At 40.8% G+C, this 17,216-nt stretch overlaps 1 protein-coding gene across 25 annotated transcripts in view; it reads left to right on the forward strand.

The window, feature by feature from the left end:
- Zbtb20 (zinc finger and BTB domain containing 20) overlaps positions 1-17,216 on the forward strand; it is a 732,891-nt gene that overhangs the window by 572,013 nt on the left and 143,662 nt on the right. For 22 of the 25 annotated variants that reach the window (XM_051149938.1, XM_051149932.1, XM_051149937.1 and 19 more), the window contains one exon: positions 1,013-1,052. The exons of 2 other annotated variants lie outside the window; for them this stretch is intronic. The gene's annotated coding sequence lies outside the window, so the exon portion shown is untranslated. Of the gene's footprint in view, positions 1-1,012; positions 1,053-8,407; positions 9,297-17,216 lie in introns of those variants that run through there. One more of the 25 variants, XM_051149954.1, reaches the window with a different exon arrangement.

Here is a 17,216-nt window from a genome sequence, read left to right on the forward strand (position 1 = left end):
CTCTGTGATGCAGATTTTCCTTTGAACCCCTTCTGTCCCACACGGACCACCGCTATTCTCAACTGCGTGTGCCCAGGCAGGCTTCACACTGACCACACAGGGGAAACAGTTCTTTAGAGCAGTCTCTACCGTGGTGCACTTGTCCAGAAGACCTGCTGAAAAGTGAGGCCTCCTGAAGTTAGCTGTCTTCTTCGGCCTTGCTCAGGGTGATGGGGTCCTCAGGCTAATAGCCTTTGCCAACATCGTCTTGATACTTTTGGAGGCTTCCGTGAACTGGTTAAGATGATCCTGTCAGGGCGCACAGTTTGGCAGTGTGTATCTGATGTGATCTGGGGGGCCTGGTGAGAGGACTTCTGTTATATTAATTTCTTATTCTAGAAGAATATCTGTCAAAACTCTAATGCCATTCCAGCATTATTGTGTATTTTGAGGATTGTAAGGAAGACTTATTAGACTTTTAAACATAGAATGTGAAACTATCATGGTGAACTTCACCCAAACCTGAAAGTGTCCTCATTAGAGCCAGTTTGGGGTGCAGAATCACCCTATCCAATCACCCTATCACAATATCACCATCAACAGGAGAGAAGGCTCTGTGTGATGTTCAGTAAGGTCATCACAAGCTACATATGGCCATCGTGCACGTGGAAGGTGGCTAGTGTAAGTGGATCACTAAACACTTAGCCTTTCGCTGAAGTTAAAGAATTGACGGGAACGGGTCTGGCTAGTGACTACTGCAGTGAACAGTGTCACTCCTCTAGAGAAGCGCAGTGGAGACCAGATGAAATCACAGGAGAGGCCCCGGCCCTTTCTATACTGGGGCATACGGGAGGCCACAGCGCTTGGAATCTCTGAAGCCAGAGATTAATGATTTTTTTTTTTTTTTTTTTTTTTTTTTTTTTTTTTGCTACAGGTGACAGATTTTGAGAGTAATGAGTCCCATCAATATCTCAAAGTTTTGCGTTCCTTCATGCCTTTATGTTTAATTCCTTGTCTTTCTTTTCCTTTTCAGTTCCGTGACCACCCGTCTTCTGCCTGTTCCTGCTCCTTATGTGAGTAAAAGTAGCTTCTTCACCTTGAAAAAAGTGTTGGATTTGTGAAACTCGGGTTTGGTGTCTTATCTCCTAGCTGACTTCACTGTGGTGAAGTAGTCCTTGTAGTTTGCTTTAGTGCTTTTCCTGCGTGGAGCCAACTCTGTTAGTGTCCTGGTGCGCAGCCCTCTGTGAGGGAGCCCACAGCCCAACCATGTCCTCTGAAAAGACTGCCCTTTCCCTCGCTGCAGCTGCTATTTGCAAAAGCCGCCGCTCTTCTGAACTGAAGCTTACAGCCCACAGCCAGATCTCAGCAACAGTTGGGCTCTGCTCCACTGTCAATCAATGGGCAATTATTTATTCTTCAGTTATTCACTCATCCCTAGGTCCAACCATTTTTAATTTTAGCTTCCAGATCAGAGCTTTCATTTATTGACAAAATTTATAATATCCTTTTACCAAGAAGTACAAGACTGAAAAGTAAATAGGCTAAAAATGTGTGCAAAATTATAAAGTCTAGGAAGAAAAATAAAAGAAATCCAGGATTCACATGTGCCAGCAGGTTTATAGAATGTACCATTCCTTTTCAGAAAAGATGGGGAAATTTCGAGGTGGAGAAAAAAGAAAAAAATGGGGAAAACCTTAATTTTAAATGAAAAGAAAAGCATTTATTATTTAAAGACCAAACAGGGCCTCACTGAACAGATTTGGATAATTACTTTGGACTGCTTATAAGAGGTTCTGAGGCAATGAAACCGAATAATTAAGTCACTACCAGAGGCACCACCTAAGAAATCCTACAGAGAAAGGCAGTCAGCTTGAACTCTAAGTACTCATGGGTGTCCTCCTAGCCGCATCTCCCTCTGTCCCTTGTTCACACTGGGACCCTCTGACTCTTTGCTCTGTGGGTAGTTCCTGTGTTGTAGTGATCTGCACAGAAAGCGGTCTCTGATTCCACTTGCGTGTGGCTTTCACTGTCATTCCTAGAAGCTTTCGAAAAACATGTTTAAGGAAGCAGAATGTACTGAAAGATGCTAAGGCTAAAGTCAAGTGTGTGACGTTTTGTCTGACATAGAAAGGAGATGGATTACTCTTCAGAGACTGCTGCTGTGTTGTACAACAGGGCTCGGTCCTGCCTGCCTCTAAGCCTTTCATTCTCCCTTGGTTTTCAGTGTTGATGTTGTGGGTCGGCTGATGCTTTGGAGGATGTCAGTGTGCAGGCTCAGTTACCCCTGTGTGTCTCCTTCCCCTTTCCCTTCCTTACCTAGCACTGCATATTTCTAGTCCTCTGACTGGCAAATCATTTTGTAACAGCTCTTTTGTGTAAAAACAGTTCGCATAATAGCTCAGTGTTAGACAAGCCATTAATCCTCACTTCACCAAGATGAGTCAGCACGATGTTCTCCTGCCCGCCTAGCTCGGCTATTATGACGTCAGTGCTTTAGGGCAAGCCTCAGACACAACCGGTATAAGAGACCTGGGTCACCTAGTAAAAATCAAGGGAGAGACCTATAATTGAAAGGCTGTCTCACAGGAAAATGTGAAACTAAGTCTGTGCTACATCAGTAATCGGCAGAGCAGTTTCTAGAGAGATTTTTTTAAAAAGAAAAAAAAATAGAGTAAGGCTGGGAATAGAAAAACCTGTAATAAGCTAATAGTCCATTCATGTACTCATGACCTTGTCCCACCCCCAGCCAGGCTTCATGTTTGCTTGACTTGTTGAAATCCTCCAGTTGCCTTTATTGCCAGCAGGATGACAGGGCCAGTAACAGTCCTGTGTCCTCAAGTGCCCCCACAGACGCAGCTGATGGCTCCAGGGGTGGTACCCTAGAGGCCCATCAAAAGCAAAGGAAAAGTTCCTTGGGAACAAACCAGAACATTATCCCCCCAGTGCCTCTCGTTCCCAAGTGCCTCTTCAATGACCTCCTCTGGACAGGTGCAAAATTCAGCCCATTTGACCTTCTGTCCTTGGCACTGAATCCAATGTCCGAAGCTGGAATTGACCCAGATTTAAATAGGAGTTGAATGGCTGCCATGCTTTCCTGCAAGAGTTTTCTGTCCCATTATTCTTCAGCAGAAACAGAAAGGAAAACCCCACAAGCTGCCATGCTGCCTCAAAGCAGATGACACAGACTAGCCCTGTTGGGAAGCCCAGTTCTTGTAAGCAAAGCTTCTCTGTAGTTCAGACTCAGACATGTTCCTCAGGACAGTACCTTATAATATTAACAGTTAATCATTGCAAGGATGATAATGTGTTCCCTTACTGACGTTCTTTGTTTTAAAAAAAAAAAAAAAAAAAAGATGCTACATCACAGCCTCTATCCCACTTCCCCTCTAACTCACTCCAGCCACTCACCAGCTCCTATGATAACCATCAGAACATGCCTCAGTGCTGGGATTTTTCCACCTTCACCAGATTGCTAGTAGTCTCCTAGCATGCTGCTTCCAAGAGCTACTGATAGTGCTTGGCTTGGGTTTGATTAATTATGCACAGTTCTTAATTTAGTTTTCAGTCATCAAACGTTTATAGAACAGTTGTAACAGTGCTTGGTTCTGGGAACTCCAAGATAAATGAGAACCTCTCGTTAAGAATGGCACCGTCTGGGGTTGAGGGACAGCTCGTGCTAGAGCTCTTGTGGTAGAGCGCAGTGGAGTGGAGCAGGAGTGCAGGCCTGGGCTCCACCCACACAGTGCAAAAAGAGAAAGAAAAAGTCCTCACAGTCTGCTAGGGAAGATGACTGGGTGGGTAGAGGCTGCTCTGTGACAGGCCCTGGAATGCTGATACCTACAAGTGCCTAACCATAAAGAAGGTTCAAGTAGACTCATAAAATAAAAATAGTGAATAGGGGTTTACCAGTGGGCCTGGGGTGAAGGGGAAGAAAAGGGTCTATTGTCAGGAAGAAAAACAAAACAAAAAGCCCCAAGATCATTTAAAAGTGAGGAGGCATCAAGGAACAGCCAGATCTAGGTACTGAGGACTCTGGTGTGCTAGAGCATGGTAGGCAAGGGAGCAGCCAGTAGTCAGGTCAGAAGGCCTCTGATGCCAAGGAATGGAGTGCAAACGTGACCTTACAGCCTTGAAGATATTTTAAAGAAATTTAAGGAAATTGCATAAGACCTGAACTGTGCAGTAGGTGGAGTGGAGACGAGAGGTCGTTCAGTAGGAGTGTTGGCTCGCGCGTTACTATTTGTGTAACCAGCATATCTTTGCACAATGCTCAGTCCTTGCCTTTAGGAAAAAGGCTGGTGTGACATGGTGCCAACTTAAAGCCAACCCATCCTTATGGGAGTTCACAGAAGACTTCAGTTTGCGTCTCACCTCACTCTGAGCTGCTGGCTCCTGGTCTTGGGATGTAGAGGGGTCTTCTGCCCACAATGAACAAGAGATAGAAGGGAAGAGAATATAAAAAGACAAACGCACTTTTTGATAATGGCTCTCTAAAGTCAATCAATCCCCGATTTCCTGTCGTTTTTTTCCATTGCTGCCTTTTCCTAAGCAAAATTTCCAAGCCATTGAACTGAATTGCAACTTATGCAGAGCGGGGTGTTGAAACAATTCAGTATATTCATTCCCTCTCTCTGAATTAGAGTTCACCATAAGTGTGCTTTTCTCTTGTTCACTTTAGGCTGCCAGGACAGTTTAAAGGAGAATTTCAGCAGCTTGTGTCTCATGTACCATGTTCTCTTTGCAAACTGAAGTATATGTGTGGGTGTGTGTAAGTTGCCTCTATATTGCTTTCTAGAAAGGTTTAAGAAGAGGAACAAGATGAGGAGTAGGGACCTATTAAAAGCCCAGCTCCCCCAGTGACCTGAGTGTAGAACGTAGGCTGGTGATCAGATGGTCAATTATGTGTTTGTCAAAACACAGTGGGCTGCGTTCCAGACTGCCAGCTTTGGAGGCCCCGCTTCTGCCAACCAAATGTCATCTGGGAACATGCAACACTGGGCACTGTGAAGGAGTTTGAAATAGACCATGCCACAGCCAACCTACTGCCAGTCTTATAGCACCAATATGGCATGCACAGCCGGGCTCCATGTTTCAGAGCTCAGGAATTCACTGTACTCGATTCAAGGGGTCAGATGGGTTCATGTTTTCAAAGCCTATGTTCTCTGCTTTGAACACTGTGACTTTTCCTCAGCAATTTCCAAGGGGTTTTTCCAGTCACATCTCTGTGGAAAACACTCTTTCTGTGATGGTTATGAGAGCCTTGTAAAATGTCCCAGAGAGGAGGGGGGAGGGGGACAAACCTGCTCTCACAATGACTGACTCCTATAAGGGATTCCAACTCTAAGGAAATTACATTAAGGTGCATAGCTTTTAAAATATCAGGAACCACCTTGGCAACTTATAAAAAGCAGAAGGGCTTTGCCTATTTTATAAAGTGATTTGCATATACCTGCATAAATAATGTCCCCACCTGTACTTTTATGCATTTAGGTTGAATAAATTAAATTCAGTGATCTTTAAAATATTCTGTGTCTTTCATTGCTCAGATACCATTTTCAAGACCCTTCCTCTTCATTTCCCCCCTGAGGGTGTAATGACTGTTTGTTTTTTAATCTTTGGCTAATTCTGAGAATGAAAGTGCACTGCAAACCAGTGTACCACAACCAGGAACATTATCTCCCTCTGCTTGAATTTCTCTTTTCCTTTCTATCACTGGGCCCTGAATTACATTTATTTTCATAAGAGAAAATGAAAGAGTATACTATTAATATGAAAGCATAGCCCAAGAAAGGATTAGTATACAGCTCAAAGATATTAGCCTTATATTCTTTTTCTATTAGCCTTTTCTTTCCCCTTCCCTCCTTTCTCTCTTTTGCTCCCATGCTGTTTCTCTCTGTCTCTGAACAAGGTCTTATTATGTAGTACTGGGATTACAGACCTGTGCCGCCATAATTGGACTAATCTTTGCTTTCTTTGGCCATTGCCAGTGCCCTTCAGAAACCACCTTTCTACTGACTCCTATCAGTTATAACTTGGTCCCTCACATCAAAGCCTGGTCAGATAGGCCAGCCATAGCAACATTCATCCTGCAAGATAGTAAGCATGTGCCGTGTGTAATGGAGTTAAAATATATAATTGTTGTCCTTTCTTATTCTAAAGGAACTTAAAGTGGAGTTAAGAAGTTAAATTATTGAATTTTTTATATGCACATAAGACAATAAATGGCTAAATTTCAAATGGAATGATATCATCTCGGAAGTACTATAGGACTTCATTCTCAGAACTGGTTCTTGACAGCTGAAATTTTTCATGTAAAATGCCATTCAGCTGGATCTTGAAAAATTAGTAAACTATAAAAAGAAAAAAAAAATAAGATAATGATATTTGAAGCAATCACATGTTCTAAATGTTGTGATCTTAAAGTGGTCCTCGAGTAGCACCGGTCTTCGTCATTCCAGATCTAAGCCTGGTAAAAAGGAAGATTAAAAGGCCTGAGGGATAACCCACAGCTAAAAGCTCTGGTAGAGCAACCTTGCCTGCCTGAATTCAATTCCCAGAACCCATATAAAGACAGAAGAGAAGCCCTCCACAGAGTTGTCCTCCATCTTACACACACACACACACACACACACACACACACCACGTACACATGCACAATAGGAGTTAATTAATTAATACATATGTAAAATTTCAAACAATAATAAAAATGACAGCTGAGAAAATAATTTTTGTAACTGATGGTTGGAAGGTGTAACACAGCGGTAAAGACAAAACGAGCTCCATGACTCTCAGGCCTTCACCTTAAACCTTTAAGAGCATGAGAGGATGCATGAAGATAGACCAGCACCTTGCCAGGTCACTCCTCTTCACTAGTCTACGTTGGAGAGAAATACGAAAGACGCTAAAATCCTGCTCATACAGTTTGGGAGGCACATTGGACCTGCTTTGCAGTACAGACGAAGAGCTTTCTTACCAACAGGATGGTTCATCTCTGTGGGCCACAGTAAGAGGTAAGGCAAGAGGCAAGAGAGGGCTAGAAAACTGATTTGGAAACTAGGCATAAAGAAGATCTGCAGTCTGGAATGAAGAAAGAGATGAGATTAAAAACCGAAAATGGATCTGACAACAAACAAATTCCCACTTATCTACGGGGACACACCTGGAGTCAGAATCAGTAATTCTGTTGCTTTTCCAAGACTTGGTTTTAAGGGCTTTTCAGAGTCTCCAAATTACTTCAGCTAGAACTTGAAGGAAGCAGGTAAAACTAAAGTTGACTAGCTAAATTAAACCTACAGGAAGAAAAATAAATACAATGCTTGTATCTCTCCTTAAACTAATAGTAGCAATATTTACTGAATGATTGCCTTACTTTGGATACTGTGTTGTTTAAAACAGTTATCTACTTTTTAAAGTACCCTATTTAAGGATATGCTCTTAAGATAATTGTACAAGTGAGGAAACTGAGGACACATGTTTAATTTTTCCACAAATACTTAATAAGTGTTAGAGATAGAACTTGAATTGGGACCATCTGTTCTTAAATTTTAAGGCCAAATTTCATTGAATACAAGCAAGTGTCTACTAATGTTACAGCTCTAATAGTGAGGAAAACACATTGTCCCTCATCCTGGACCTTTTTAATGTGAGGGACATAGGGCAGATATTAATTAAGTGGTCAGACAAAGAGCATACACTCTCAACCTGTGCTTACTACCATAAGATGAAAGTACCAGATGCTTGAAGAGCAAAAAGAAGAGCAGCATCTAACTAAGTATGGAAGTTCCCAGGATCCTTTCTGAGGAAGTGACATTTGATCTAGCATCTGAAGATATAAATCAAGAAGTGAGGCTGGGTAATGGGAAAGGAGTCCAGACGGGGAAGCAACGTGTTTGAAAGCCCTAGATAGAGTTGGAAGAAAAGAGTGAAGAGAGCAGCCCAGTCTGAAAATGAAAACGTGCAGAGGATCTGACAATGCTAATTCCTTTGTAGCCATATTAAAGATTTTCATCCCTTTTTTAAAAGATACTTGGAAAACACACTGAAGAAAGAGCATGATGTGATCAAGTTTTAATAAAGATTTGGGACATCTATCTTAAGAATTGGAAACATAGTCGCATAAAAAAAACAGTGTGTATAGTTACTTTACTGGCAATTCTCCTAAACAGGAAACAGCCCAATCGCCTGCAGTGGGTGGGTGCTCCAACAGACTGTTGCACATGCACGTCGTGAGACTCATTCATCACTGAAAAGCAATGAGCAACGTGAGTAAATTCCAGGGATATTTCAGCAAATAAAACCTAAAATGGCCAATCTGCATGTAGCATTCTTGTACTGAAAAAATATATAACTCTAGAGAAGAAAGCTGTGGTTCACTGAGTCAGAAAGACTAGAGGTAGAGGTGCGACTCCAGGTCATCGGAATCCTGGTAAATGATTCTGTTGGCATGCACAAAAAGCCCAATACAGGTCTTGATTGAGAAGCCCGAGACTAAGACTTAAGCAACTCTTATTATTTAATTACCTGGGAGAGAAAAATAAAATCAGTAAAGTACTAGGGTGGGAGGACATCTGAAATAGTTGTAGGAAACTGAGAAAACATGAACACAGAGGCAAGTAAAACGCGTTTCCTGAGAGAACAGGAAAGGGCAAGGTTGAAATCTATACGTTCAATGGATCTGTTGGAGATTACTGTTGACCTTAGCAAAACCACTTTGTTGAAGTAATAAAAAGATAACTTGTTTGTGTTTACATGAGGAGAGGGAAAGGTGAAGAAACACAGACTGTGAATTCAGGAAATGAACTACATGGTGGCTTGAGGGCAGACACTGGTCAAAAGAAGTTTTGGAAAATAAAAACATTGATGGTTTGCACTCCTATGGGAAGCCCACAGATGAGGGGAGATTCAGTGCCCAGGAGCGAGAGAAAGGCACCATATTTAGTCCTGGGTGGTTTTTGATAAGATTAGAATGTGAGTGTAAGAGGAGGAGCACCTATTATTTGAAGGAAGAAGAACCAAGAGCAAATGCCAGCCATTGTATAGGGTTGATGCTGACAAATTATGAGGTTTCCCACATAACAGCTCCTAAGGGGGTGAGAGCCTGCCAAGAGTAAGTGGTGAGGAGATCTGATAAATGTTGAGGTTTGAAATAGTTATGAGCACAAATGGGTTTGCAAGTTGACCAAAGAAGCATAGCAGCGATCTCCTTGGTAGTACAGAAGACACAGCTACGTCTCTTCTCCCTCCTCCTCTCCATAGCCAGTCCTGGAGGGTGGCCATGCTTTACCATTGCCCTACAACCATGGCAGCTGCTTCTGCAGGTAAAACAGATTCCATTCTCTCTCTGATTAAATATGAATAGCCCCGGCCTCGTTGCCACACCCCTAATGTGCATCACACATACATGCATGACAACTCTGATTTTTCTCATCATTTTACTAATGTATGATCAATTATGAATACGTAGATAAACGGCTTGAAGTGTGGTAAAATGTGAATTTTCTCTTAAGTCTTAAAAGCTGCCATCTAATGATACAAAAAGGCTATTTAAATTTAAGTGAGGAGGGAGAGAGGGAGAGAGACTAGTGAGAAATAAAAGGGAGGAAAATAGGGAAAGAAGAGAAAGAAATCTAATGAATTATAGAAAACCTGATACAAAACTCACTGATGGTGGGAATGCAAACTAGTACAGCCACTTTGGAAATCTATCTGGTGCTATCTCAAAAAACTGGCAATAGGGCTTCCTCAAGACCCAGCTATCCCACTCCTTGGAATATACCCAGAAGATGCTCCAGCACACAACAAGGACATGCTCGACCATGTTCATAGCAGCCTTATTCACAATAGCCAGAACCTGGAAACAGCCTAAGTGTCCCTCAGTTGAAGAATGGATAAAGAAACTGTGGTACATTTACACCATGGAATACTACTCAGCTATTAAAAACAAGAAAATCCCGAAATTTGTGGACAAATGAGTGGAACTAGAAATGGTGACTAAAACACCCACCTTCCACCTCCACAACCAGCTTCCAGACTGTGGATGGTAGAGCTCCTGCTGCCTCAGAGGGAAGGAAGGCTCCTTAGGTAGATACTGAGCCTTCTCTAACTACTCTTGGGAAAAAAGGGGTGGCAACATTGGCCTTTGCTGTCTGAGCTTCTGCCACCCTGCTGGCTTCCTTTTAGGAAGTGATATTAGGACCATTTGATTCAAAACTAAACTGCAGATACATCTGGGGTAAATTTTGGCAGCTGTCTAGTAAGGCAGCTGTATTTTTTTAAATGCTTCTTTCAGATTCTATAATTCATATTTATCATAAAATATTAAGAAAGTATAGAGTAAACAGAAAGCATAATCCCACTCACTATGTAGAAAAAACTGTTAACATATTTTGGTCACCTTCTTGTCTCTTCTCCAGATTTTAAGATAATTCAGCATATAGAATGTATAAAATTCTATAATATTTTAACTTAATAGTATTTAGTAACTACTTCCTTGTCTAATTACAGGCTCTTCGCAATATTACTATAATCCCTGAATAAACTCCTACCTTATAAAACTCCTAGAATTTACCTAACAGGACCTGCAAGTATTTAAGTTATCTGTAGTATTCAGACTTTCATATTTTAAAATCCTTTAGAGAAAAAACTACACTATATCACATCAAGCTCTCAAAATGGAAAGTGGAAACCTGAAGCGAGGGGTCATATCACAAACCAAGGAGACAGTCAGGCAGTGTCACCTGTTAGGAAAGCAGCTGTGAACTATGAATGACTAGGACAGTCATATTGGGTTTGAGAGTAGTTGCAGGATTTACCTGAATTTTTCTTCCCCCAAAATTAAATGTGTCAAATTTTCATTGTAAAAATTATTCACATTTAAGTGTTTTCATTCCACTTAATCATAGCTCAAAGGCTGAGAAAACAGGTGTTTTTACTGATTTGTACAATACTAATAAGTATATAAATAAAAATTCCTCAAAATCTCACAGCCCAGAGACAATCTCTGTAAATATATGCTAAATATACTTTCATGCATATCTATTTATCTATTTATCTTTTTTCTTTCTCTTTGTCTTTTTCCAAAATGAAAGGAAAAAGGGAGGTTTTGTAGTTTGCTTTTCCACTCAGCATTGTAAGTTGTTTGCCAGGTTAATAAATACAAAATCTGCATGACCGTGACAGCAGTGTTGTCCCCCAGTGTATGGAGAAGACATTGGCTAAGCCCCTCACTGATGGACGACACTCTTGACGGTTAGAACTGATTCTTAACTTTCAAATCCTGCTTCAATCGCTGTGTCTACATGCACCCATGCATACATATTCTTTTTTTGCATACATATTCTTAAACACAATTTCCTGATAATTTTCTTAGGATAAATATAAAATAGAAAAATCTTTAAAATAAAATGTATATATTGCTTCCCTTTTCTGCTGTAAAGTTCCTTTGATTTATATTTCCATCAACAAAGAGCCTACCCCTTTTCTCTATATCATCATTCTGTCCTCTCAGTTGTAATTATCATGGGGGAATGTAATATATTTTCCAAACAGTAAATCCAAACCTGGATATTTCAATATTCAAAAATTTTACTACATGGAAGTAAAAATTGCTATAGAAAAAAAATTTTTTTGTTTTTTTTTTTCTATAGAAAAATTTTAACCTAAAAAATTATTTCTGAAAATTCTCTGATACCTTGAGAGTGACTATAAATCAACAACAAAAGGTAAATTTTAAAATTATATTATTAATAGAATATGTTTTTACATTTTAATGTAAACTTAATGTAAATAGTAGCTTTTACTATTTTAAATCATTATTTGTATTATTTTAAATTATCTTACTAATTTAAATTTTTAGCCTTTAAATTAAAATTTGTAAATGGCAGTTGATCAATCTGACAGCCTGTGGTTGCTGATCCTCATTCTTTATTGCAAAAAGGTGCTCACTAAAATCCTTTGAGGTTAGTCATCTCAGACTCTGTTTCTCCAACTCGGACAACCACATCCACCCTCATTATTCTCCCTGGGGTGTTCTGAGGAACAAAGCATCAATTGGGAAGCAAGGTGTTTCAGCAGGGGGTTAGCACTTCCTGGTTATGTATATTCCTGTATTTATCTGGCAATCCCATCCTCCAAATTGTTCACTCACACAAGCATAGAGTATAAAATGTTCATCTGTGCTCTTCTGTCAGACTCCAGAATCAGAACAGTATTGGGAATGAAAAATACACATTGGTGATGTTGCCTGATCCACGTCTCCAAGGCAGGATTGACACTAGTCTTCCAACAGATGTAGACTGAAAATCCTGGATGTTCTCATAAATAACATGCTAGAGGCCATATCACCAATGTCCCTCACCTTTGTCCCCCTCTCTCTGACTCCCATGTGTCTTACTACATACTTAATGAAATGGAATATGTTTTCCAGCAACTTGAGGGAAAGTGAAATGCCACACTGACAGTGTCACCCCAGCATAGACAGTTCGAACTGTGACAGGTTGTCTTCCGTGTTTCAGGATAGGGAGCAGCTGGCTCTCAGGGCACATTCTCTGAGCTCTTCAAAGAAGCAGGAGGTGTTGTACAAAGCTGTTTTGAGTGACAATTGGAACATCCCGTGAGCACAAGAAGTACAGTTGCAGATGGTTGATGGACGTGTGTTCCAGGGTGCTTTTCTTCCCTTTCCAGAATGTTTCAGTGAAAGTATTGTCTTGAATCCTTGCTCTTCGTTTCTTCTTGTAAGAACTGTTGAAAACAAATGAGGCATCAGGCACCCCTTCCTGACTGTTGTCTGGAGACTAATTTCCAAATCTTTGTTTAGAGCTAGCCTCTTTACCTTCTTGCATGAAAGAAAGCTGAAGCAGGTTCTCCTTTAAACCCCCCTCATAAATCTCTGGGGTTTGGCTTCTTTGTTTGTTTGTTTGTTTGTTTTGGTGGGGTTTTTTTTTGTTTGTTTGTACATAGAACACAACTATAACCTCTAATTTAAAACTCACTCATTTTTTTGAAGTGATAGAATCAGGTGTCCTGTAAGAGAATATGAGTAAAAATTGTGCTAAAACCCTTTGATAGTGTCCTCCAAAGTGGCCCTCACATACTGATCAAAGACACATTTTAAAAAAGGAGTAGTGAAAGGATATTTGGGGAGGAGGCTGTTTTCATCCATGGCCACCATGCTTGAATCGTATCCACTTGGTTTGCTGTCCATCACTCACTCAACACACCCCTCCACCAGGCCTACAGCACCGCATGTCTGAGTAAAGAATAGCAGCAGGAATCTAAACGCCACATAGCTTAAGTAGTATGGGCAAAGTCCCTCTGGAGTGTGTGTGTGTGTGTGTGTGTGTGTGTGTGTGTGTGTGTGTGTGTGTGTGTGTGTGTGTGTCCCTCCACGTTCACACTTTCTCTGCTTCCTACAACAACACTCAGCCAACTATATAGGGAGACCAGGTCATCCATCCCCAGTCCTTTATCTAACTAGGAAAGAGGGTCAGAGGACAGTTCAAGCTATAGACTCTTATCTGGAAAACTGCCTTAGCTATCTGAATCTGAAGGAATTTGAGAGAAATCTTTTTGACCACGGTTACTTGGATGTCTCCCTTTATCCAATCCACTAAAGCAAACACTTGGAAAAGTTCCTTTTGAGCTGTGGGTCATGGTTTACTTCTTCCTAGAAAGTAGTGTGGTACTGGCTGGTTTTGTTTAAATTCAAGATAAATCCTTTTTTCCATGTTTCTCAGTTCACTATACTGAAATACTCAAGACTGGGTAATCTAAAACCCCAAGTTTATTTTTCACAGTTATAGGAATTAAGATACCAAGATCAAGGTCATGGTAGATTCGTTTCCTCATGTGGGATTCTGTACTGCAGAGACAGTCCTTTTTGTCATGCTGAGTCTTTATATGGCCAAGAGAGGAGAGCTATTCCTCCTACATCTGCATAAGGATGCGGTCAGTTCATGGAGGCTCTGCTCCCAAGCTCTTCTCAGCAACTCACGGCCTCACCACCAACACTATCACATTACCTGTCTCATTTCAATATATGGTTTTAGGAGGACACTCTTTCTCGCCAGCCAAGAAAGGAAGGTATAGAACAGTCATTTTGGTTACTTTCAGCCTCTCTAAATAAAAGGTATGTTCTCCAGAGACGAGACAGAAGCTCTGTATGGGGAACCTACCCACAAATGTTCATGGGCTTTAAACAGGAAAAGATGCAAATAGAAGCCAGAATAACCACCGAGAACTACGTGGACCTTACTACACCAGCCTCTCAAATGAATTAGACAGGAGTCAAGATGGAATCAAAAGCATGCACTCTAGCCACACCTGTAACCCCAGGTGCTAGGGGTGGAAGCGGAAGGTTCCAGAGTTCAAGGCCAGCATCAGTCTGGACTGCCTGGGAGCCTAGAAACAGAAAGCTGCAGAGTGCAGGGCTAGCTTCAGCTGGGGCTAACTGGGAGCCTAACTCAGAAATCAAAAACAAGCAAAGCATACACTCTAAACACTCATTTGTTAGGAAAGTCAGGTTTTAGATTGTTCTCATCTTTTATCAAAATTATTTCTGTAAATATGACTTACTCTACAAAGAAAGATTCCTCCCTATCTCATTAATATTATTAGATGGGAATAGGATGCAACCTGTTCACAGAGACTTGAACAGGTAAGTTTGCGGTCTAAGTGACCCAGGCGGTCTGAAGGCTGGGCTAGGAATCTTTGTTAACTTCCAAAACTCTCCTAGATTAGTCATGTTGCTACCATTCTCAGCAACACTCATTGGTTAGAGCTTTTCATTTTACTTCATGGGTATTAGCCCTAGGTCATCTGTCCTTTGCACACCTTCGTCTGTGTGCTGGGGCCTCCAGGAACTACCATAGTGAGCACACAAGCAGGCACACACAAACACTCATATTTTCTCTATTGATCTGGGCTTTTCTTCTGCCCATTAGATGCATTACAAATCTGCTTTTAATGGTCCTCTCTGTATCCCAACAGAAATATTTCTGGTGCTCCCCTGGTTCCCACAACATTTGCTGGGTGCACATTTAATATGTTTTAGCTTACTGCCTGAAGATGGAATCGGGGACATCTACCTGCACATGACAGTGCTTTGGCTCTTGCAGTTGCAGAACTTAATGTATGTATCAGTAATGAAAATCTTAATTAAGAAAGCTGCATCATTGTCCACGAACACTCATTTTTCTCCCCCTGCAAAGCCCTTTGTGTATTGCAGCATATACCTGGTCCAGACAGACAGAGCCCTCGAAGAGCTTGTCTGGCAGATCTTCTTTTGATTATGAGCAGCTAGCAAATGACAAAGTCTCACTCCCTTTTGTCTTGAAGCCGAGGCTTGAAACAGCAGAGCACACAATGTACTGTAGAGTTTGTTTGTGTTTTTTGAAACTTGCCTTTATTACACTGGTTTTAAAATCCGGTAGTGTTGATAAAAACTAATTTAGGTAACTTGGAGTTGCCAAAACACTAGCAGATGAATATTTACACATGCACTCTCAGAGCACTGAAATGTTCCATATAGAAGCTATGCAAAGCACAAAAAGGGACAGTTTCAAGATATCTGCTCAGGTTTCTGAGCTGAAACGCTGCAATGTCCCCATTTGTGTGACCTTAGCAGTCAGCTCTTTGCCTGTGCCAGTGTGCATCTCCACCAATTTGCCATTTGTGTAGAGGACAATAAGCTGTGGAAGGTGGAATAACTTTGTGCAGACAACAATAACTCTACCCAAAAAAAACAGAAAGACTTCAAGAAAGCCCTTTGAAAAGGTGGCCTATAACTTAATTATCTTTATGAAACAGTGCTCAATTGTATTTTAATAATGCACAGTCATAAACTCCAAAATAAAAATTAACTCATGCTAAACTGACTTAAAAGCTTCAAAGCATTTAATTTTTCCCTGTTAATTCTATGATCCTAATCCATGACCTGCATGGTAAGAGGAGTCCCGTGTTCTCACCCACTTATGTATTCTTCAGCTTTCTACATTCCCTTAGGCTTCTAGACTGCACTGCTAACCAGCTTCTGGAAGATTAACGTAAGTAGCTGAGTGGGCTCAAGCCATAATGTTATGTAACACGTCATACTGGACTAGGGCACGCCCACCTAAAGATGGTCAGCAATAAATACGTAGAAGCTGCTATCTACATGCTGTACATCTATTTCCTTCCAGTAGAGGTGTGGGTGACAAGCTGTGCTGCATTTGATGGCACATATGTGCTCTTTATTTAATGTAGTTCTTAGAATTTCATGGTTTTTATATCATTTATTTTCAAAGTCACTGTAAAGTAGATAATGGCCAGTTTTCCAAGTTTCTACATCAAGAGAAAACTTGTGTAAATTTTCTCTCTGTGCATCATGAAAAATGTAAGGAAGACTTCATTGTGAGAAAGTTATTTTCAAGGAGTATGATTTATTAATATCTCAGAGTTACAGTCATAACATGTTTAATTAAGGTTAAATATGAAAAGTAAATACAAATGTAATTACACTTTTTGTAGTTGGACTCCACCACAATAAGACAGAAAAGAACCATCAGGGCTCCTGATTGCCAGATAAGAAAAGTGGAGGCAGTTGCATTTGTCTCAGTGATTTCCCTTCTCACGAACCTTCTACCAATCAAAGCCACCATAGAGCCGAAAGTAACTGGGGAGTTCTTGACACGGGAGTATAATGCAGGTTCGTGAGGTGAGATCTTGATGAGGCTCAATAAATGTGTAAGAATAGATGATGAGTAGTTTACTAAGAGATGACGGAAAAGTAATGGAACTCCACTGCAGAGACTAAGTCAGACGATCACCACTTTTGTGTAATTCTAAGTTGCTCAATTATTTTTGGAGGTAGGGCATGGCTAAGCCACAACACATGCATTGAAGTCAGAGGGTGCTTTACTTCCACTGCAGGGTCCAGGGGAACCAAACTCAGGCTGTCAAGCTTAACAACCAATGTTTTTAACCCACTGAGTGAGTAATTTTCTTAATTTTAGAAAATTCTTGATTAGAAATCCAATAAATTATTGGGTGTTGGTCTTCAGCTTTCCAAAAAGTAAGTTTTTGTAGGATTATGAAAGTTAAATATTTGAAATTGGGATAGATTTGCCTATGAAACACACATGCACGTGCGTGCACACACACGCACATACACACACAAATACACACACATACACACACACACACATACACACACACACACAGTAAAAGATGTTCCCTCCTGAAGGTCATCAATAAAAAGACTT

This window comes from Acomys russatus, chromosome 8 (genome assembly GCF_903995435.1).
Source record: "Acomys russatus chromosome 8, mAcoRus1.1, whole genome shotgun sequence".
Classification (NCBI taxonomy): domain Eukaryota; kingdom Metazoa; phylum Chordata; class Mammalia; order Rodentia; family Muridae; genus Acomys; species Acomys russatus.